The sequence below is a fragment of the Delphinapterus leucas genome, chromosome 14, assembly GCF_059928025.1.
Source record: "Delphinapterus leucas isolate spDelLeu-1000000601 "Yukka" chromosome 14, BTC_Dleu_Yukka2, whole genome shotgun sequence".
Classification (NCBI taxonomy): Eukaryota; Metazoa; Chordata; class Mammalia; order Artiodactyla; family Monodontidae; genus Delphinapterus; species Delphinapterus leucas.
Window position 1 is genome coordinate 85,016,856 of NC_143142.1, and position 23,528 is coordinate 85,040,383.

At 45.2% G+C, this 23,528-nt stretch overlaps 1 protein-coding gene across 7 annotated transcripts in view; it reads right to left on the reverse strand.

Moving 5' to 3' along the window:
- Positions 1-23,528, reverse strand: part of FBXO15 (F-box protein 15) — a 210,535-nt gene that overhangs the window by 140,889 nt on the left and 46,118 nt on the right. For 4 of the 7 annotated variants that reach the window (XM_089895321.1, XM_089895319.1, XM_022559991.2 and 1 more), the window contains one exon: positions 1-23,528. This exon is cut by the window's right edge and continues 5,924 nt beyond it. The exons of the other annotated variants lie outside the window; for them this stretch is intronic. The gene's annotated coding sequence lies outside the window, so the exon portion shown is untranslated. 7 annotated transcript variants of the gene reach the window in all.

Sequence of the window (23,528 nt, forward strand, 5' to 3'; positions counted from 1 at the left end):
CTACATGTTGAGGAGCCTCAGCCAGCCACATGGAGAGGCCACGTGGAGGAGGGTGAAGGCTTCTGGGACCCAACCCCCAGCTGGACACAGTCCAGTGAGGGACCCCACCCCAGACACAGCTAAGTCTGCCCAAGCTGCAGAACCATGGGAAATAACAAGTCGTGGTCGTTCAAAGCTGCCGCATTTTTGTGGATTGTCACACAGCAACAGACGGCCAAGACGTCACCCTCACACGTGTTCCCCGTACCCACGAGTGTGTGCCTTTGTGCACATGCAGGAGCTGTGCTATAGTCTGCTCGTGTCTCTCAGAAGCACTTTTCATTTTCACTAATTATCCATATTCTTCTCTGCTGTGACATTTTCAGTGGCTCCACTGAAAATGGAGGTCTCCTCGTGTGGCCACATCCTACTTCACGGGATGATTCTGGGCAAGTGGGTAGTTAGTTCCACATTGTCACACTACACCTGCCATCTAGTGAGCGTTCCTATATACAAATCTGTGCACAAATATTTCACCACATCCTCTGGACATGTAATTAGAGCCTCCAAGGGTTAAACATTTTTGATGGCTCTGGTCAAATTACCTTGAACAAAAATTGCCCCAATTCCTCTGCCTCCAGCTGTGGACAAAGATGCTGGTCTCCACACCTGTGAGCTAACGATGCCACGTGCTTTTCAAATTAGGCTCTTTTGATTGGTGGATGAGAAATGGTCTCTGGTTGTTGTTTCAGTTTGCCCTTCATTAGTAGAGGGTTAGAACTTTCTTCGTGAGGGTGAGACGCCCACGTTCACCGCACTCTGCTGCCCCACCCATGCGACAGTGTCGTACACAAGGTCATCTGACAGCCAAGGGCAAACAGGCGACTCCACGAGGAGAAACGCGTGATGCAAAGAATCCTTTACTACACGGATGACAGGGATAATTTTATAGCAGGGCCTAAAGAGTCATAATCAGTTTTTCTGACAGAAGACTTTCACAATCCATTGATTTAAAATCACGTGGATGGATGCCCACGTTTCTACAGCGTTTGTACCTGCCACTTATACTTGCTACCTATGTTTATAGGAAACTGCAAACCACTTCTTGACAAACCATTAATTGGGAAAATACACTTCAACCAGATTAAACTTCGAAAACCATTATTTTATGCTATGAAGTTTTAGTAATAGGAACTAATTCTCAAAAATACCTGAGATACTTGCATGATTTGAAAGCATCTCCACAGTGCCTAGCACACGATCAGTGTTGGTTTCTGTTCTTTTTCTGTTAAACTCTATGATTGGGTAAAGAGAACACAGAATTCTAAAGCTGCACAGACATTCCAAAGAAAGCAAGTTGTTGTAAAATCTTCAAAAAGAACAAAGGGGCAGTTTTTGACTCCCATATAATTTAAAACAAGTTGGAAAAAAAGTAGGAGGCACATTTTCAAAAGCAACAAATATGTCCGAAATAGGAGAAAACACTGTATCATCTCTAGATCGTGGGTTCTGATGCAGTTTCTAACTATTCTAATAACTCACTTTTATGGGGAGACCAAGTTATCATCAAAGGAATTGATATCCTGTTAATGTCTTATTAATAACAATTACATTCTTCAAAAATTGATACATAAGACAGAATTCAATTGATTCAGAAAGATACAACTTCGACTGTATCATTTGCTTGGAAGTGTTCTGGTCACAGAATGTCCTTAATTACTGTAATTCTCTTCCTTGTTTGAATCTGAAATTACACTGCTGATATCCCTTTAGTGACAAAAGCACTTTTAACAGACAAAAAAATCTTAGATATGGCTTGTAAGTCTCTTTTGATTGGAAGTTTGTTGACTGCAGCTGCAATATTTCTGAGTTAAGCTATGTTCATATGTTCTCATTTTGGCTGGAACATTTCAGACTCCGTTGTTTTGATTGCAATATTGTCCACCAGGCTGGGCTTATGATTAATTCACATTATTAAGATGACTAATGCTCCTTTCAGATGGCAGTTGAAAACCCACGGCAAGAGCAGCCTTGAAAGTGATCTGACTGCAGATGTAGGGGGAGTGGAGGTTATGTACTCTTCCCTTCTGTAATTCAGCAGTATTGAAGCAGGGTGCACTTAGCATCCTTAGGTCGTTGTGGTTTCTCGAGGACCCTGGGAGTGGCCGGGAAGAAGAGTCATAGTTGCTGTGTTCCTGGGGGGAGCACGTGACAAAGGCCTGGACACAGTCAGTCACTGACGAGATAAGCAAACTGGAGTCCCAGACGGAGGGAAGTTGGAAGTAGGACTTCGGTAGAAAGACATCTGAAGTTCCTGCTGAGCCCACCCCTTCTTTAGAATCCCACCCGCGTCCTGCGTTAGGGGGAGGCTCTCAGAGACACCCAGCATTGTGCCAGAGCGGACACTGACCCAAGTGGACGTACAGCATTATTTTTTTACCTTCAGAGTTTGAATTAGAATTTTTTTAAAAATCCACCTCGGCGCGATTGTGCTGGGAACCGACTATGTAAGCCCATACAGATGGGGGGACACATCTCACACCCAGAAGCCACGGGCTTGCCAATGTCACGAGGGGACAAGAGCAAAAAAAGGCCGAGGGAAACCAGACTACAGATGTAACATCGAACAGAAGCACCAGAGAAACAAGCTTCTTTGGGGCACAAGTGCTCGGGACACTTTCCAACATCTCCGAGGCCCACTTCCTATAACTGGAGGCTACGAGACTCTGCTGCATCACTACCTCATTCAAAACCAGGATGACTGTGAAACCCCAAGTACCAAAGCCTTGGGCCACTTCTGCCCGTCTCACCACCAGCTCAGGATGGTGCTGATGGGCACCAGGTGGCTAAGGGAAAGCCTCTCTCACCGTGGCTCTAACGTGGCCCTCCCAAGACCCTTTGGCAGCTTCGGGTATAACTGAACTATGGCCCGAATCACAAATCAGTTTTTTAATTGGATGTTCTTTCACTATCTTAAAATATAATTCTTTCTCTGAGTTGCTTATTCTGGATAATGCAAAAGTATAAAATTTGGCTTTATCAACTCCTAGCTTTATCACTTCCTGTCTGCGTGTGATGGGAAATTACTTAATCTCCCTGAATTTCTACTTTCTCCTTTAAAAATAGAGATGATCAATTGTTCCTCTTCTTACCTCCCTTCGAAACCCTCTCTAACTGCCCGAGATGGAATTACTTTGAGTGGAACTTGGTTTATTTCTCTATAATAGCAGTGGACACTGTGACGGCTAATTTTATGTGTTAACTGGACTGGAACACAGGTGCAGAGACATTTGGTAAAGCATGATTCTGGGTGTGTTGTGAGGATGTTTCTGGGTACGACAAACACTGGAAACAGTACACTGAGTAAACTGGCTGGTGCTCCCCGTGTGGGTGGGCCTCACCCAATTACGGGAGGCCTGTACAGAACAAAAGACCGACCCTCCACACACTGCCTTTGAACTGGAACCTTGGTTTTTCCCCTGCCTTTGGACTCCAACTGAAACATCAGCTCTTCCTGGGTATTGAGCTTGCAGACGGCAGGTCTTAGGACATCTCAGCCTCCATAATAATGTGAGTTAATTCCCTACAATAAATCTCTTTTTATACACGTGCACATCGTATTGGTTCTGTTTCTCTGGAGAACCCTGACTAATTGATGTGATAGGTAACAATTCCCTGTGCATTTTGGTTTTCTCCATCAGACTGTGAGACCTTCAAGGGCAGGAACTGTCTCACAATTGTAAGCACACAGCACAATACCGGCACAGAGCAAGTGCTCAATAAACGTTAAATGAATAAATGGCTACCTTTCAGATTGGCTTTTTGGCCACTGGGAGGTATGTATAAATAAAATATGTGTAAGTACTTTGAAAATGGTACAACTCTACACAGAATTATATCTTTCTCCATATCAGTCCCAAAACCCATTCTTCCTGGAGAAAATCAAATCAAACTGAGAGTCACTCATTTCTAACCTTCCTCTGTATTCCATTAATCTTGACCCTTTCAAAATATAATTAATGACTGCCTTTTGTGTGTGTGGCATTGTTCTAGGCACCGAGGACAAACAATGTAGACAAGGTCCCTGGGCTTCTATTCTAGTCAGGGGAGGCGGGGAAGAGGGGAGCGAACTTTAAACGAATAAACATGTCAACAAACAAGATGGTCACCACTAATGATGAGAACCAGAAAGGAAGCAGTGCGGTCATCCCGGGTGCGGGGGCTACGTTCAGTTAGACCACCTTCCCCACTGTGAGAACCCTCTTTTGCGTTTTTCCAGTACCTTCTTAGCTCAGTTTCAGTTTCTCCCACCTCAGAAAGGAGCTTTAAGCAAACTCTGAATTCACTCAAATTAATTTTTCTAAAACAGAATTTTGATCACATCATTCTCTTGCTTAAAAAGCTGTGTTGGGGGTTTTCCCTGGTGGCGCAGTGGTTGAGAATCCGCCTGCCAATGCAGGGGACACGGGTTTGAGCCCCGGTCTGGGAGGATCCCACATGCCGCGGAGCAACTGGGCCCGTGAGCCACAACTACTGAGCCTGCGCGTCTGGAGCCTGTGCTCCGCAACGAGAGGCCGCGATAGTGAGAGACCCGCGCACCGCGATCAAGAGTGGCCCCCGCTTTCCACAACTAGAGAAAGCCCTCGCATAGAAACGAAGACCCAGCACAGCCGAAATAAATAAATTAATTAATAAACTCCTACCCCCAACATCTTCTTAAAAAAAAGAAAAAAAAGAAAAAAGCTGTGCTGGTTTCCCTTTTCCTACAAAGTCAAGTCCAAGTGACCTATGGGCATCCCTCTGCAGCCTGGTCTAAACCCATCTACACTTTTCCACTTTGCTCGTCTTTGGAGGCGCTGCCCACGTTCTGCTTCGTGAGCATCCGCCACCTCAGCTCCCAGCCTTTGTCACTCCAGCCCCGCCCAGAAGTCCCTTCTTCCTTTCCTCTGACCTTCATCTTTACCAATCAGTACAGAGTCCGTCTTTTAAGATCCAGATGACTGGTCTTTGTTTAACATTACCTTCTTCATACATATTAGCCCCTTCCTTCATAGCCAGAAGAAAACATTTGCCCCTCCGAGTCTCGTAGCACGTGGTCCAAAAATCCCTTATGGCATTCTTCTGGCTTTGCCTGGTATTATCATTTTTTAGGGACAGCTCACATCTTCCATCTGGACTATTATTTCCTTGGGAGAACAAATTGTTTTATTCAACTATGTTTTTCCTATAGTCCGGTACAAAAGAGTATTCAGTAAATGTCTGCTGAGTGGATGAGTTTGGGGAATAAACAAATGGTCCAGCAAGTAAAGATGAAGCCAGCCCCAACTTTTTCGTACCTTTCTATTTCAACTGCTGATGTTATATTTATAACAAGTCTTATATAGATACATTCATCACCCCTTATGGAGTCTGGTAATAAACAGTCATCACAGAAGTTCTGAAAGTAAGAATAATTTCTTCTTACCAAGAGTGATCAGTTTGTGACAATTCAGAAAATTACGTGCTGGGTATAATTATGAGCTATTTTCAATAACAAAAAAAAATGTAATTTTGAAGTTCTCTTTTACAGAAAATTCTAAGTTTTTGACTCTGGTGATTCCACTACACAATTATCATGCTAATACTTCCTGGCAATAACAAACCCAAGACTCTAAAAGTAGCATCAGGGTTTGCACGTCCTGCCAGGTGCTGGGACATGTAGCCCAGGAGATAGTCAGCATGGCAGGGAGGCTGCCTTAGGTCACTGGGCCCCAGGGGAGCAACCAGGTGACCACAGCCCCACAGGGAACCTTAGGCAAGACCAGGAGGACTGCTGAGCTCGCCTCCTGCCGTCCCACAGGATCATGAGCAAGTAAAATAGTTGAGGCACAAACTTTGGGGGTATTTTGTTTTATAACATGAGATAACTGACGTGCTGTCTATAAATAAGGAATGAATAAGAAATACGTGGGAAAATACATACCACGGACCATGACACTCTAGTTAAAAGCCGCAAACTAGGTTTACATTCGGTAGCATGAACAGATGACCAAGAAAAAGAAAAAAGTGAGGAGAAAAATAGTAAGAATGAGATTTCTGCATCTACACCATTTAGGTGAACTAAAAACACAAAAATCACCATCTATTTGACAAGGATGAATGTGTATTTAAGGATAATCAACAAAGACAAGAATCTATGGGGGGGGTGACAATCGGTGATGAAAGGTAATGGTTTCATAATACAACACGACGTAACATGGGTGACAGAGTTACACCTTAGAGTAAAACACAGACAGGAGCTTGCACTGACCATTAAAAATCCGTTATCACCTGAGGAATGAGGTTAACCTAACTCTCTGCAAATAAAAACAAAAATTATTGCTTGTTGAGGGATGCTGAACTTAGATTCCTTTGCAAGTGTCTTTAAGATCTCAATCCACTTTAAAGAGATCAAAACTAAAAAAGCATAGCTGATGAACTATGCTGTGGTTTATGCACGAAGGAGGACACAGAATTGGAACCTGTACTCAGAGAATACACTGGTGCTACCTCAGGACTGCAAATGAAAGTCTGCACTCAGGCTCTAAATCAAAATAAAGTATCGAGAGTATCCGGCATCATTTCCTTAAGATTCCCCCGATTAACTGATTTTTTTCAATTAACTACCCAAATATTGGATTACTTCCGATTGTGGGTTTCTTCTGCATCAGATGTTGCAGAGTGCAGACTGTGAGGAGGTGTTGGATTGCGTCTTGCCCGTGTGGTGAGAGAGTCTATGCCCCGAAGAAAGTGCGTGCTTTAGAATGCACTTCTCAGTACAAACACAGAGAAATGATAACTGTGTTAGTTGAGCATTTACTGTGGGCCAGGTGCCCCATCTCATTTAATACCGCAATCCTGTATTATCCAGATGACACTTTACCAAGGACAAAAGTGAGACTCAGAGAATTAAATCACATATACAAGGTTACTCAATTAATGGGTGGCAGAGGGCAGAATGGAAGCTGAGGCGATCAGACGCCAAAATCAATGCTCTTAGCCATTGTACTAGCTGCCTCCATGCCAAAGGTCACTGACAAACAAACGAAAGCCAAACTTGAAAGACAACTGTTGATATCTCCCGAAAGCGACAGACACTCCTGTTTTAAAAATTATCTGATCTCTATAACTTTTTCTTCCTTCTGTTCTATTCAGATCACTACATCAAAATAAAGTTACCTAAAAAAATTAATTTAAAAAACTTTCCTATAAACTTAAGGAGAAAATATTTGGTGAGGAGACTAGGCAACCTTTTCAATTGTATCGTGCTCTCTTTGTTTCTCAAAACGTTTATACATTCTCTTCTCTTCCCTAAAGGTGACAACGCATTTTTCTATTAAACACACACACACAGTTCTCCTGACCACTTGTCATAATTTTCTCTTTTCCTTCATTAGCACAGTAGAGGTCTCCATACTTTCACTTTCTTATCTTGTCTCCTAAGAAGAAACAGGAAGTATTGTACCAAATATGACAGGCAGACCACTCTAAACACCCCCATATAAATAGCAGTCATGACACGTATTTTAAGAAACGTAGTCTCATGAAAATCTGCCTCCTAAAATTCCCAGGGTACTGATTACAGAGCACAGCTAAACTAGGCAATTGTGTGAGTTAGTCACATCAGTGCAGTGTCACCCTCGTGGTCCCTTGAGACCGGGGGGCTGGAGGAGTACCCCACAGGCACAAGCAGACCAGCTGTCACATCCACGTCACACAGTACAGACAACGCCGGGACATCCAGAGCTTCCAGCGCTGCACATAGCAGCTTGTGTTGTTTATAAAACACAGTGCCGTTAGCTGCCATTCTAACGTAACTGAAAAAGCCAAAGTAAGAGTTTAAAAGTACACTCATGCCCTCCTCCTTCACAGAAACGTATACACATGCTCATCTGAGTGTGTGAAGCCCTTGGTCCAACAGTGGAGAGGTGGCAGGTCACGGGAAGTCTTAGTTCCCCCTGAGCAGCCCCACATCCATTCAGATTTTCTAAGTTTCCTCTGCAAGAGGAAAGCATGCAGGCGGGGCCAGGTCGGTACCTAGGAGGTCACTGTGATGGTGAGTCTCCATTCACTAGGTACACATGGGAGAAGCGTGATGGCACCCGGAGCCCATCCCGGTAACAAGGTTATGATTTGAATCTGATTTGCTGAGGCTCCCAAGTGCTATGCCTTCCGCTTTATTCTCCAAACGTCACAGTTTATAAAGTACAGTTTCTCTAAGAGACACAGATTGTTAAAGTGACTTTAATATGCTCACAGCCAAAGTGCAAAGGCGGGGCTAACAACGCTTTCCCTCAGGGTCTAAAGCTCCTGGATTTGTAGCTTTGGTGGGAATCTTCCCCTCTCGCGCCCTCCTTAGGCCCAGCTCAGCGGATCACTCTCTGCGCCCGGCCCAGCAGAGGCCCCTACTGCCCTTCTCTTCGTCACACTGACCACCTTGCGGGCCTTGGCAACAAAAAGCAAATGATGGAGATTCTCCATTTCCTGTCTTTCCTGATAAAACATGCGAGCAAATTTATAAGGCCACCACCTTTCATTTATAAAATGCTTTTATCTTCTCCAAAGCACCTGCCCACTGGAGGCATCCTTGCATTTATTCTTTCCAGGGGCTTTAGGGCCTTCTGATTCACATTGAGCAAACAACGGTCAGAACCAATAGGCCAAGCCAAAGAATAAAATGGAGACATAGGATAATAAAGCTAGGAGTACAAAGACTCGGGACTGTCCTTCACTATCCAAGACATCTATTTGCTTTTCCAGTGTTAAAGAGCAATCATCTCCTTGACGTACCCTAAGCACAAGAGTGTTAAAGAAATCTGCCAAGCTGGTAAAACAGGCCGCTGTATGTTCAGACGTAACAGCCACACACGTGCTAGCCGGTAAACTGAGTCCGGCTACGGCCGCAAACTAATAATGGATTTCCATTCCTTTGTTCATTACGTAAATTACATTTTATCAGGCATTTACTGTGCGCCAGGCACTGTGCTTTCCCCGTGCTCCAGGGGAAAGAAGCTGCTCAGTATGTCACCTGCCTTCTCCTTCAGCACCCTCCTTCATCCAACAGCTGCACCCAGAAACAGACGTGGTGAACGACTCTACCTGCGGGGTGGGGGGCGACGCCCCACTTCTAGTATCAGCTTATGCCGCACTGGCAGGAGGAACTGCGGGTGAACACAGAGGGAACCTTGGGAGCTTTAGAAAGCCAGGAGCAGATATTAGGTCCGATGTTTTCCAATATTTTTAACCAAAGTTCCATCTTTCTACTGCAAGGTAGCATAGTCCTATTTTCAGACCTCGTTTCGAGATCCCCAAGTTGATGTGACTGCCCTTGAAGTGCATCTCTAACAAGAGAGCAGCGGGAAGTGTGCCCCGGGGTGGCGCTCACAACAAGCCCACTGATTTGTTCACCACCTGAAACGACGCTGCAAATTGGTACATAGTAATGATGGGCCCCGGGGTGACTCAGGGCAATACTTGCCTTATGAGATTTTGTAGTTCTTCCCAGATACATCTGGAAGTGACAGCAGAGCTCCGAGTAGGAGATCTAAGGGCCCAGCCATGCACCACTGGTCACTTTCTCACAGCAGAGATTACGCCTGTTTTGCATCCATTCTAAAGCTACACAGAGTCATTTCTTCAAATCAAAGAATAAGGGACCTAGTGTAGTCTAAGGTGTGGTAATCTCATGTTCAAATGAAAAGACATCAAAGCAATCTCATTATTGTCCTGTTGGCCTGAAAAATTTATATCTTGAAACTCAGACCACAGACACTTCCTCAATCCATTTGTTCTATTTGAGGTTTCATTTATGTTCACGATATCCTCTGTTCAGACCTCCAGGTGTGAGGGACTGGCATGGGCGGGCTGGGGGAGGAGAGGATTGTATGAAGGTCAGAGGAAGAGACTTCCATGCACTTTTGTTCTTTCACAGTGTTCTTGAGAACTGCCCACTGATGCAGTAAACGAGATTACAGGTATATGTACATTTATATATTGCAAAGGTTTCTAAAATTTAAATAAACCCAAACTTTATATACATTAAAATACAATCAGGAAATCACTATTTAATTAATATAAGTGTGAAATATGGTATGTCCTTACTAAGAAACACTAGAGATCTTAAAATCTAATATAGATAGATGATGGATGATAGATAGATAGATAGATATGGATGAAGATATGATGATACATATTGATGACAGTTTTAACTGTCATATGAAATATTTCAAGCATAGTCACTTGGTCACTTCTTAATATTTTGCCGTGATAAATATCACTTTATTTTGTTAAGTATTCTCAGTCCCTCAACCCTCTTTCATCTCTCTCTACCCAAATTTAAGCACTTATTTGAAGTTTATCATTCTCATGCATGTTTTTAATGCCTTAAATGAATTTTCTATGAATGCATGTTTCCATAAAGTATATGCAAGCTGGTTTTGAAGGTTTTAAAATTTTATATAAATTGTATCACACTGTCATGCTATGTCTTTGAGATATGTTCATGTTCATGCATGTAGCTCCGGTTCATTCATTTTAACTGCTGTATTGTGTTAAATTTTATGAATATACCTCAATATTTTGTTCAGTTTCCGGCTGATGAACATACAGGATTTCTCCAATTTCTTGCCATCACAAACAACAGCATCATAAATATTAAACATCTCTCCTTGTGCACGTGTGCACAAATCTCCCACCGATATATACTGAGAAACGGAATTGCTAGATTGTAGAGCGTGCAAAATTTAAACTTATTAGAGACGCAAAATTATTTTCCAAAGTGGTAGCATCAAGCCCACCAGCAGAGCATATGAGTTTCTAGTCTCCACATTCTCACCAATACTTGGAATTGTCAGATCTTTTCATTTCTGCCAACTGAAGAGTGTGAACCGGTTCTCACTCGGGTTTAATCTGAACTTCTCTGATGCTGTGGATCACTGTTCGTGTGTTCAGTGTGGATCCACAGTCCCTCCCCTGTGGCTTGTCTGTCTATATCCTTTGTCAATTTCTATCAAGTCTCTGGTCTTCAGCTTACTGCTTTGAAGGAGTTTTAATATATTAGATATAATTAAATATATTTAAGTATATTTACTTAAATATACTTAAATATATTTATACTCAATAAATACTTTAATATATTTATCAGTTACATGTTTTACAAATCTCTCTCAGTCTGTGGTTTGTCCTTTCATTTGTTTATGACTGGAAGTTTTGTTTACATACAGTCGACTGAATCCTCATTTTCTTCTATGGCTTGTATTTTTTACGCCTTTTTTATTTAAAAACCATCCCTACACTGAGGTTAGATATTCTCCGATGTTTTCACTGCAAATTTGAAATTCTGCTTATGGCTTTCGTCTACCTAGGACGTAGTTTTGTGTAGAGTGTCTAATTTTACTTTTAGTTTTTTGCACATGGGCTTCCAATTGCCCCAGCACCACTTACTGAAGAGTCCATCATCTCCTTCTGGTTTGTGAGGCTACCTTGCCATAAATTGTTTCCACTGTATACTATTTTTCTTCTGCGTTCTCAGTTTTGTGTGTTTATAAAGCAATGTTGTACCCTTCAGCTAATTTTCACACTGTTTTGATCACTGTAGCTACAAGGTAAGTCTTGAAAGCATCTCCAGCTACCTTCTTCTTGAGAACTGTCTTCTCCATTCTTAGTCTTGTAGTTTTCTATATGGCTTTTTATAATAATTAGCTTATCAAGTGTAAAACATTTTTTGCACTTAGATTGCAATGGTATTAAATTTGCAGATTAATTTATTGGGAACTGACACTGTTAAGAGTCGGTCTTTCCATCTATAAAAATGGTAACTCTATATTTACTTAACGTTTCTGTTGATGTCTTTTGACAGAGTTGTAAGGTTTTTCATAAAGGTCTTGTATATCCTTTGTTGGGTTTTTTCCCAAGTACCAGAGAGTCTGTTTTGTTTTGAGTGAATTTCTTGGCAATTACAATAATATATTATATAATTAAACTTTCTGATTGTTGATTTTTAAAAGGAATTAAATTGATTTTTACAGGTAGATATTTTATCCAGAAGTCTTGATGAAGTCTCTAATTTTAATAATTTCCCCGTGGGCTAGTTTGGGGTTTTGATGTAGAAAATCATATCATTTGTAAATAACAGTTTGATTACTTCTTTCTAATTCTTATTCATTTTTTTCCCCTCTTTTTCCAGTCCTACTGCACTACCTTGGACCTCCATCCAAAAAACCCTTACACAAAGTTCACCAATGGACAAAACTAAAGCATTTAGGAATGCATACTTCGATTAGTAAAATATGAGGAAAACTAAGGATGTGACAACCTAGAAGTCAGGACAGCGGTTACCTTAGGGAAAAGAGAAGGCGTTTTGATGGGAAAGGTGCCTGAGGAGAGCTGTGGTAATACTGGGTGACGGTCAGTCATGGTTTTGAATTATAGTGATCCATCAATCTGGGTATTTTTCCCACATGCAATTTTTATATATGTGCTACAATTTACAATTTTTAATTGTTTTAAGGATGAACTGGACAGCAGTCTCTGTTTTCACATCTCCAGAACAGTTGACCAATATTGGTATTATCTGGTCCTTGAATATAAAGTGAAAACTCAACTTTAAATACTTTGAACTTGGTGGGGTTTTTTTACATATGGGGGTTTGGTTATTAATTGAATTTTTTAATGATTATATTTGACTCACATGTTCCATTTCTTATGGAATCAATTTTTGCTGTACCTTTCTAAAAAATTATTAATTTTCTTTGTTTTCCATTGAAATACACTAGCTCGTAATGTTATCATATTTTTAAGTTTCTGTCATATTGGTACTTTTGTCCTCTTTTCATCACTCTTTGAGGCTGATTTTTATTTTCCTGTATGTACTTTGTTTTGTACTTCTAAAATTTCTTACAGGGCTTCCCTGGTGGCGCAGTGGTTAAGAATCTGCCTGCCAATGCAGGGGATGTGGGTTCGAGCCCTGGTCCGGAAAGATCCCACATGCCGCGGAGCAACTAAGCCCGTGCGCGACAACTACTGAGCCTGTGCTCTAGAGCCCGCGAGCCACAGCTACTGAGCCCACGAGCCACTGCTACTGAAGCCCACATGCCTAGAACCTGTGCTCCACAACAAGAGAAGCCTGCACACTGCAACGAAGAGTAGCGCCCGCTCACCACAACTAGAGACAAAGCCCACACGCAGCAATGAAGACCCAATGCAGCCAATAATAAAATAAATTTAAAAAAAAGAAATACTCTGTAACAAAAAAAAAAGTAATAGAAAAAAAAATTTCTTACAAACAGCATGTATTACTTTTATAATCAATAAGAATCTAAAAAAGTCTATTTCAAATTTAGGAGGAAAAAAGTCAGGCCTCTGGGAATTCTTTCATATGCGAAAAAGCACCTCACCAGTCAAAAAATCTCACACTAATGTGTCTAGTTCACAATCTAACATTTCACAAATCAGATTTGTTTAAAATGTACTTCTGTACGTGAAAATGGATGTCCCATGACACCTTTTAAAATAAAAACGATGCAGGTACAGGGATGACTATCAAAGGAAACAGATTCACCTGTGTGTCTGCACTGTCCCAGGGCTGCGCTGGCTCCTGTGCGGAAAGGGAAGCTCATCGCCCCCGTGTCCTCATTCTCGGTCCTGAAGACACCGTTTCACTGTCTCCATGACCATCGGCTGTGGTGTCTGGAGTGGTGATTTATGACCTGTAAGGCTCCCAGGTTACCATGAGGAGTGGACTGCATCCTAGTCATGTACCTCTTCCAGAGACTGGCACCGGCTGAGGAATTTCACAAGAGCTACGTTCCCCCAAAACAAAGCTATTAGCTTCTCTGGACACACACGACCATAAAATGTGCTGGGAGCAGAGATTTGGACACAATTTCCAGTATTCATTTGTCTCTAAAAATAACTTGCCTCGTCCCATAATCAAAGCACCGCTTTTCCAACGGATATACCAGAGATTTAATTGTTTGAGTCAAGTCAGGAAAAGCCACGTAGTTGCATTTGCTTCTACCAACTCACTTGGATCGCACATTTGTTGACTCCCTACCAGGTGACAGACGACATCAGTGCATCCCAGTAGCTCCTCTCCTTTGATGAAGGGTGAGGCCTCACCAGCTCAACGTGCCCTGTCTGCGGGCTTCGTGAGCACGCTCTCTTGCTTAGCATCCACCTGTAAGTGCCATCCTCGAGGTCACTCTGCAGGTGGGCCACAGAGTCAGAGCCAGGACACAACACCCTTCACTCCCTCGTCGGTGCGCAGGTGGTAGCTGGGAACACTGCAGCCAGCCGCAGTGCAGCCACGATGCTCTCAGCTTCCTAAAATGGAACGTCCTCAGCTGCATCCTGGCTCCCTCATCCACACGGCCAACGTCTTCCTTTCGAGTTCCAATGCTTCGGTTGCGAAGGAGAAGGGGGAGGATGACGCGGCAGCATCCACGCCACCTGCAGCTGGCTGTTATACATACCAGACTCCCGACCCCAGGATCCCGTCACTGGCTTCCTTTCACACGGAACAACGTCTCTGAGATTCCAGTTCAGCAGGTGGAGAACAGAGTTACGAGCCCGTTTTTAATTCAGGGGGAGTTTCGATTTGCTCACTGAAAGCTGTCCGAGAACTTTCATTTGAGCTCTGATGATTTCGGCCTATCTTCAAGTTAAATAGACGTTGGAGGGTGAAAACAGGGAATTTACTGTTGAGCCGTAGGCCAATTTTATTACAGGCTGCGGCAGAGTAAATGCTGTAAAGAGGCAGGTAATAATCTGTACCCGCTCCGTACTCAGTAAACACTGGTTGTGTTGGATTCAATGACTTGGGAAGGAGCCTGAATAGAAGCAGCTCTCCTCACTCTATCACAGCTCTGGTTCCTTCTGTATTTCTCGGCACTGGGCCCTGTCCTCCACTGGACTTTCTAAGGGGGCACATTATTAGCTCCACTGGGGTTTCTCCTCTCATTACTGTGCAATGTCAGACTGCACACTGCACCAGTGGGACAGGAAGAACACAATTATCTACCTGGTGGCCTTGATTTACAATTCAGAACTCTCAGGAAATACTTTCCCAGAAAATTATCTTTGTTAATGTTTCTAGGGGAAGGAGGGGGAGAGGGAGTTTGTGGGCACAAGATATGCTGGCACACTGAGAGTTGCAGCCGGTGTTTGTCACTACCAGTGGCTAAATCCACACCTACCTCTACCCCCGCTTCCCCCCGGCAAATTTTATACAGGGAGGACCTCTGTCCTGCCGCACCATGCTTGGGCCACACCGGACGTTTTTACTTTCATCGCTCATTGATTTCTTTGGAGAACTCCACTCCGCGGGACCCAGGACACACGGATTCTCGCCGTGTAGAAAATGCACGATTGCCTGCTCAGAGAGCGGCGTGCTCTGCCCATCACGGGACCACCGAGGAAACAGCACTGAGCTCCTGGTATCGAGCTCCCGGAACGTTCCCTTCTGGCTCCTCTACCCTACCGGCCGCATCTTCCCTAGTCAGGCCGGGCCCTCCTGGCAGCAGGAGACGCCTTGGCTCCTTGGAGGTCACAGTTCCCAAGAGAGGCCCTGGCTAGGCTGTGTGCATCTTGAAAGCAGGGAGGGTCTGAGGTATCCCCAGGTACACAGACTAACACCCCCATGTGCTAGGAGCTTAGTGAGGGTTTCATGAATGGATTAATAAATGAATGAATTGAACGCACACATGCATTCCTCTTAGATTCCTTCTGCTAGTGGCAGTTTCTCAGGGAGAAACCTACAAATGTCGATTGTGCCCTGGTGGACTCAGGGCAGATAGAGAAGGAAGAGTCTTCCTGTCCTGACCAAGCACCATTACACAGGATCGGATATCCATTCGTGGCTTTCAAGAGGGACATTATGTTTATTCAACGAGCACTTAGCGAGTGAGTCTTTTATGAGCTAGACCAGCGTGAAGCTTCTGGGACACTGTCCCAGAAAACCAGCCAGGGTGCAAGTCATCTTACCCAGCCTCTGCTTCTCTTTCTGAGCCCTTCTTAGGACCGTTTCTCGCTGGGACTCCCCACTGCTCCCTCAACCCCCAATCTTCTTGACCGTGACCCCCGACCTGGCTCACTCCACACTTGAATTAGGAAAGAGCCCTCTCCCGGAGTCGGGAGCTCTGCGTAACCTCGCCTCTGCTTTGGTTCCTGACGCTCTGGTGACGACGTCAGCCGTGAGGGGCTGCCTGGAGACCGGTTCTCGAAGTGGGGTCCCAGGAGCAGCAGGCTCGGCTGCATCCAAGAACCTGCCGGCAGTGCAGGCTCCGGGGCCCCGCTGCAGGCGCTCTGAATCAGCAATTCTGCGGTGGAGCCCAGCGAGGGCATTTTAACAAGTCTCCCCTGACTCAGCCGTGAGCTAGACGGTGCGAACCCCGGCTCGAACCTAACCTAACAACCCCCTGAGACCCTCCTGGGTGACTCTGGCCGAGAAGGGCAGTTCTGGGGCTCGGACAAGCTCTCAGGAGGGACGCGTCTGAGTGGAGACTGCAATGGGGGCGACAAGCACTGGGGACGGGAAGTGGGGACACTGCGCCACCAGGGTCCCCAGGGAATCAGCACCGACGGGAGACAGCATGTGTACAAGTGATTTGAAGGAACTGGCTCGGTTATTTGTGGGGACTAATAAGTCCAAAATCCATCGGGCAGACCTGCAGACTGGACCCTCGGGCAGCAGCTGTGCTGCAGTCTTGGGACCGAAAGCCACCTTCTCTGCAGGCAACCTCAGGTTACTCTGAAGCGACCGTAAGATAGCAAAGGGTCATCTGCTTCACTTAGCGTCAGCGGACCCTAGGTGTTAACCACCATCTACAAAATACCTTCCCAGCAGCAGCCGGGTTAGTGTCGGATTAAACCACAAGTACCCTAGCCCGGCTGCCGTGACACATAAGACCACCCAACACAGACTCCAGGGCGGAGATTTTCTGACGACCAGCATCAGAGCAGACGGTCTCATCTGAGACTGCAGTTCCCCGAGGACCCCAGTCCCAGCAAAGGCAGAAAACCTGAGGTTTCAGCATTACGTCTCAGCCCAAGGATCACATGGCCTGAGGGTAACATCAGATCAATTTTGCTGCCTACACGAGTAACTGAAGTCACAAAATAGTTATTGAACAGCTACTAAAGACACAAAATCAGGCACTGGGGATATTCAGTATGTAAGACAGAATCCCTAACCTGAAGGTTATTGAAAATCATTAGCATGATTATTAAGGAATCTGAGTTTGATGAATATTTATTAAGACATTGTGTTCTTCATTAGCCTATCTACTGCTTTAATCATTTAATTACATTAATTCCCCACCCATCAAGAGAAATAGTTGAAGAATTATGCAAGGGGGCAAAATCTCCTTCCCCAACATTCCTGGAGAAACCTGGAAACCAGGATAAGCACTTCCGCTCCCAAATTTCATTAGGAAGCTAAACTGTCAGAAAGTACTGCACAGCGCACAGCGTAAAAAGGAAGCACTAGTGCCAACTTGGAGGGTGTGGCTTAGACACAAGGCAGTGGGTGAGGGATCTGCCTCCTCCATCCCCATAGTCCCCATCGCCACGTTCCGGGGCACAAACTGTTCCAAAACGTTCCCTGTGCCCACCTAGCAGCTCCACGTCTGTGCAGAAACAGTGGAAAGGGGGAGGACGGGAGGTGGAGTCTGGCCCCAAGGCCACGTCCAGTCTGTGCCTGAGGCCGGAAGCACAGAGGGGACAAGACCCAGGATTGTCCAGAACCTAAGTTCAGGGCACAGTAAGCTACCCTTTTGTAAACAGAGCCACTCCCTCGAATTAGGGCCTCACTACTCCAAGTGTGATCCCCTGGGAGCTGGTGAGAGGTGTGTTAGCTCTGGGCCCACCCGGACCTACTGGATCCCAAAATGCACTTTACCAATACCTGCAGTGAAGCATCAGCATATCAGGACACACCTGAGAGCTGCCAGTGGGCGGACGCGAGGAGGTGAGCAGAGGAGAGCTGGAAGGGTGAGGGACACACCTTCTCCTTCCAGACACCCCTCCTTTTAAAAAATATTTAGAGATTTAAGCCTGTAAGCCTAACAAAACCAACCTAGAGTAGGGGTCGTGCTACTCAGAGGAGAACCTCACCTCCTGGGGAACTCAGACACCTTGCCCCCCAGCCCATCCTCCACCCACCCCGTCCCTGACCCCACTCCGCACCCCCCCACTCCCTACACACCCCATCCACGACCGCAACACACACACGTTTTCTGTTGTCCTTCATCACCTTCCCGGGTTCAGTTCAGCCACTGCCTCCAGTCTTCCCTGACTTGGATCAGAGCATGACAGTTATTAAGTGAAATCTAAGGCAACAGCCGCTTCCACGGAGGGGGGCGCTGGTCTGCTTTCACCCCTCCTAGATAGACAGGGTAAGAATTAACCTCCCGGCTCACGCCAGCCCTCACACTGCACCGAGAGGCCCCGTGGCCCACGGTGATCAACTCTGGAATCCACTGCTCCTTTTAGGGGTAGGGACAGACTTCGACAACTAAGCGAGTTTAAGAAACCTGCCCCAGGTCACAGAGCCAATGCGTGTCAGAGCCAGGTATGAGCTCAGACGGTCCTGCGTGGGCCGGTACCCTCCAGGCCAGGCCGCGACGCACGAGGCCTCCTAAACCATGACCCATAAATATCCCTTCCAGCCCCACTGAGACGACAAGTGCTTGCTGTTAGACTTTTGCACAAAAACATGTTTCACTCTATTTATACAGGACGGCAGGAAGAATACACACCTAGGGTCATTTACAAAGGGAAAACATTATGGGTTGTCATGTGTGAAATCAACTAAACTGGGTCCTGTAACATATTAATTTAGAAAAATTAATAACAACGAGCTGTATAATGTACAAACTCTTTCGATGTTATTTCGATAAACTCTGCCCACCTGAGCTGCCGGGCAACACCATCACAGCCTGTTGTCCAGGACTCAGCCACACGCATCGCCCCTAACAACACACAGCATTACTGACGGCACCTGGAAACACCTCCTGCCTAGCGGGTACCAGCTGGCGATGCATAAGCTACCCAGGCACCGGCACGGACTGAAAACGGGAACTGCCGAGATCACTGACAAACATCAAAATGATAAGATTACACCCCAAAAGGCCTGTAAGTGAGAGACACTGTAACAAGGATAGTATATTTGACTCCACTGAGGGAAAAGGAGAAGAACCCCTGGACTCAGGGGTGCAGCCTGCCCCTCATACCACTTCCCCCTGCCCTCCCTGCTCTCTGAGCCCCCATCCCACCGCCCCGCCCCCCCATCTCCGTTTCTCCCCTCTGACTCCCTCTGCCTCACCCTCTCCCTGGCCTCCACTTTCCCTTTTCACACTCTTGTTCAGAACCTTTCATTGATGCTGAGCATTTGGAAAAACGAGCTCCCTCCTCCATGTGAAAATCAGGTCTGCTGAATACTGAATAAAAAACTGCTGGGGATTTCTTTCACATCTTTTTCATACTTTCTTTTCCATTTTCTTTCCTCCCTTCAGGCCCTTTTTTATGCTCTTCTCCCGACCCGACAACCTCAATCTTACACAACAAAAATCAACCGGTATTTGTCTTCCCAGCTCCCGCCCACCAAGCCCGACCCTAGGCCAGGCGGCTCTACAACTGGCTTTAGCAGTCAGTGCGGTACCTCTTCAGCTTTGCATCTGCAGCCCCCAAGGCAGTGCCTCAGCACCCAGGGCAGCGCCTCGCGCTGAGTAGGTGCACAATAAATGTTTGCTGGGTTTCCTTCTTAGGGTCACTGGTCGTTGCTGTAAGGGGAAAAAGCTTTCCCCTCGGGTTTAGGATGAGTGCTGGGAGGTATGAGCAAGACCTTGCAACAGAAAGGTCCCACGGGCTCTGGGGTTCAAGGAGAACCCACACGGCTGAACCCCAGAGCCCGTGGGGAGTCAAAACACTCACGTTCCTCTGCCCTTTCTCAAATTTCATAGGCTTGAAGGCAACCCTCAGTAGTCTGTTCAAGGAGCCGTATGCCAACTGCTGTCACGGGGCCAGGTTTCAAGCCCGCACAGAACATCAAGGGGGACAGTTCCCTCCACGGTCCAGCCACCCACGGATTGGTGGGCGGACACGCCACACACATGGCGTGATGCTCCCCGCTGCGATAAGGTTTTTAACATAAATCACAGTGATTAAGGTGCATGGTTATAATTCTTAATGTAACGACACCCTTGTGGAATAAATGCAATGGTGACATAAACCCGTGCGATTACTTCACCTGCTCTCTGCCTCCAGAATGAAACTTTTAACCTTTTCCTAATTCCGGTGTGGAAGGAGTTCCATTTTTGCCCCCACCCCCACCCCATGCAACAAAGTTTTGCCATCTGGGGACTTTCTCCTACAGAAAGCTTTGAGAATCACTTTAAAAGATAGTTATAAATGTCCCATAATTATCTCCTCGTGCAAGAGAGAAGAGAAGAGCCTCCAGCTCACGCTGGCCTGTTTCAGGAGCGCAGAGAGCACGTCGTGAATAGAAGCATCAGCTTGGCCACTTCAGAGAGCTGCCGCAAAAACAAATCCCTCCTGCATGACCGTTCACTCCATTTACGCAGAAGGAAAAATCGAGACAAATTAGCAATTTAGTTGTGGAACAGTGGCCAACAGAATCTTATTACAGAAAGAACATATCTTGTTCTTGAAAAATGGGCAGATGGGGTTTATAAACCTTTATGAAATACCACTTAGTATCTTATTCCATGACAACTGCAATTTCTTGTGCCCTAATCGAAGGCAAGAAATCAATATGCATTGGAAAAGCACAGGAACCGGGGGCAACAGAGGACCACTGCGGTGTAGGTTGTATGTAAATAAAAGATCAGATAATTTTTATTGCAGGCCCCATAGTCTAGTTACATCTGAATTTAACGGTAGCGTTCGTATTACCATGACCTAAATTTCAGGTTTTTAAGTATTTTATTACATTATAGCAACGTTGATAGAATTACAAATAAAATGTACTAGAATCCCATGACTTCAACAAATCAAACGGCATTTCTTTGTCCATTTCTCCTTCTGGTCCCTGCTAAATAAAAATAACTTCTGCATAGCTTAAAGCGCACTTCAGGGAAGAAGTACTCGACATTTGAAATCAATACAGAAGGTTTTAACCCCATCATTTTGACCCTGAGGCTGTTTAGACTCTGTTTATCAATAAAAACATTTTCCTTAGAATTTAGCAAGATTAAATGCCAATAAGTCAACATAATCCTTTGACCAGCTTTCTAGAGCACACAAGTAAACTGTGTGCATATTTTCATTTTCATCAGGACCAATCCCTTTCCATGTATGTTTCACAGCACAGATTTAATGCACTGATTTTGGGGGGTGCCTATCAAATTAACAGTTTTTCGTCACTAAGCATTTTCTTACATGCTCATTATTACTTCCAAGTCTAATGTTCTCAGGTGATGATTTAGCTACCATCAGTCTTATTTTGGGTTTACGATTTCCACCAAGTCTAAATTTCCCTAATAATTGTATGTAATCAAAATATCACTGCAGCTAAAATGGTCGAGTCCAGACACTCTGCTTTATTTATGCATACATTACATAAATAGACTTCTCTTTTTTCTCATAGGGGTAATCATCCATGACTGACTGAAACCCCTTAGTAACTTAGATTACTCCTCAGGCTTCCTCAGCTAATGCTTTGAGACCTGCTTCAGCTTCCCAGTAAAAACAACAGAGGTAGGACCAGGTGGGATCAGACTTCCTCTGTGCATCTCTGTCGGACTTAGAGGCCGGTGTTGACACAGCACAGGGAAGAATATCAGCACGAGTTATCAGAAGAGGGAGTATGTTAAGACCTCCCTGGCGGTCCAGTGGTTAAGACTCTGCGCTTCCACTGCAGAGGGTATGGGTTCCATCCCTGGTCGGGGAACGGGGAACTAGGATCCCGCATGCCGCGCAGCAACCAAAAAATTAATTAATTAAAAATAAAGAACACAAACACGAGTCAGGATTGTTTAAAAAAAAAAAAAAGAGGGAGTATGTTTCTGAGACAATGAGGGTCATGTTTCTAAAAGAGTTAAAAATGGTGCCCGAGTTGAGTGCCCACCAGGGATGCCGGCACGTGGAAATACTGCCCAAACCGTCTTTTTTAAATAGTGGTAAGAACGCTTAATCTAAGATCTACCTCCTTAATACATTTTTAAGTACGTAATACAGTATTGTTTGTTAGCTATGGGCACCATGCTGTACAGCCGAGCTCTGGAACTCATTCATCTGGTGTATTGATAACTGGAACTTTACACCCACTGGACAGCAACTCCCCATTCCCCTCTCCCCCAGCCCCTGGCAGCCCCCATTCTACTCTCTGCTCCTGTGAGCTTCACTATCTTAGGTGCCTCAAGTAAGTGGAATCATCCAGTATTTGTCCTTCTGCGACTGGCTTATTTCACTGAGCATAATGTCCTCAAGGTTCAGCCCTATGCGGCAGGATTTCCTTCCTGTCTTAGACTGAATAGCATTTCATTGTACGTATACACCATGTATTCTTCACCATTCATCTGTTGGGGGATATTCAGATTGTTTCCATAGCTTGTCTATTGTGGATAGAGCTGCAGTGAACGTGGGGATGCAGAAACCTCTCTGAGATGCTGATTTCAATTCCTTAGGCTATATACCCGGAAGTGGGATTGCTGGATCACATGGTAGTTCTATTTTTAATTTTTTGAGGAACCGCCATGCTGTTCTCCATAGCGGCTGCACCATATTACATTGCCACCAACAGTGCACGAGGGTTCCGGTTTCTCCACACCCTCACCAACACTAGCTGTCTTTGGGGGTTTTTGATGGTAGCCACCCTAACAGGTGTGAGATGACATCTCATTGTTGTTCTCACGTGCATTTCCCTGATGAGTCGGGTTGAGCACCTTTTCACATACCTGTTGGCCATCTGTATCTCTTCTTTGGAGAAATGTCTAACAAGGCTTCCACCCATTTTTTAAAGCAAGTAATGTGGGGTTGTTTGTCTGCTTTTTGCTCTTGAGTTGTAGGATGCCCATACTGTCTCCCAGAGGCTTTCTTATTTTGCTCTTCACACTTAGGTCTACAGTCTAGCGGGAATGTGTTTCTGGGCACGGCGTGGGTGGGTTCCTTTTCTTTCCTCCAGACTGCCACCTAGTTGTCCCAGCGTCAGCCATTAAAGTCCCCTCTCCTCCTCTGCCCTGATGCCACCTTTACCATCAACACGTGTCTGTGTGCGTCTGTTTCTGACAGAGTCTGGGAAGGCTCTGCCTTCTGCTCCGTCTGTCCCTTCTTTCCTTGCACCAAGGGGCACCCTCATACTTCCTGGCTTTACGCCGAGCCTTCCTCGTGGGAGAGCAGGCCCTGCTCCTTGGCTTCTTCAGAGTGACTGGGTTAGTCTTAGCGTTCACATGGGTGCGTGCCGGTTTCGCTGGGTGAAGGCGTAACCCCTTTGAACAGCTGTGTCCCTGCCGGGCAGGACTGGCCTCACTGCACGTACTTATTTACGTGATGCTGTCTACCTGACGGCATTTCCT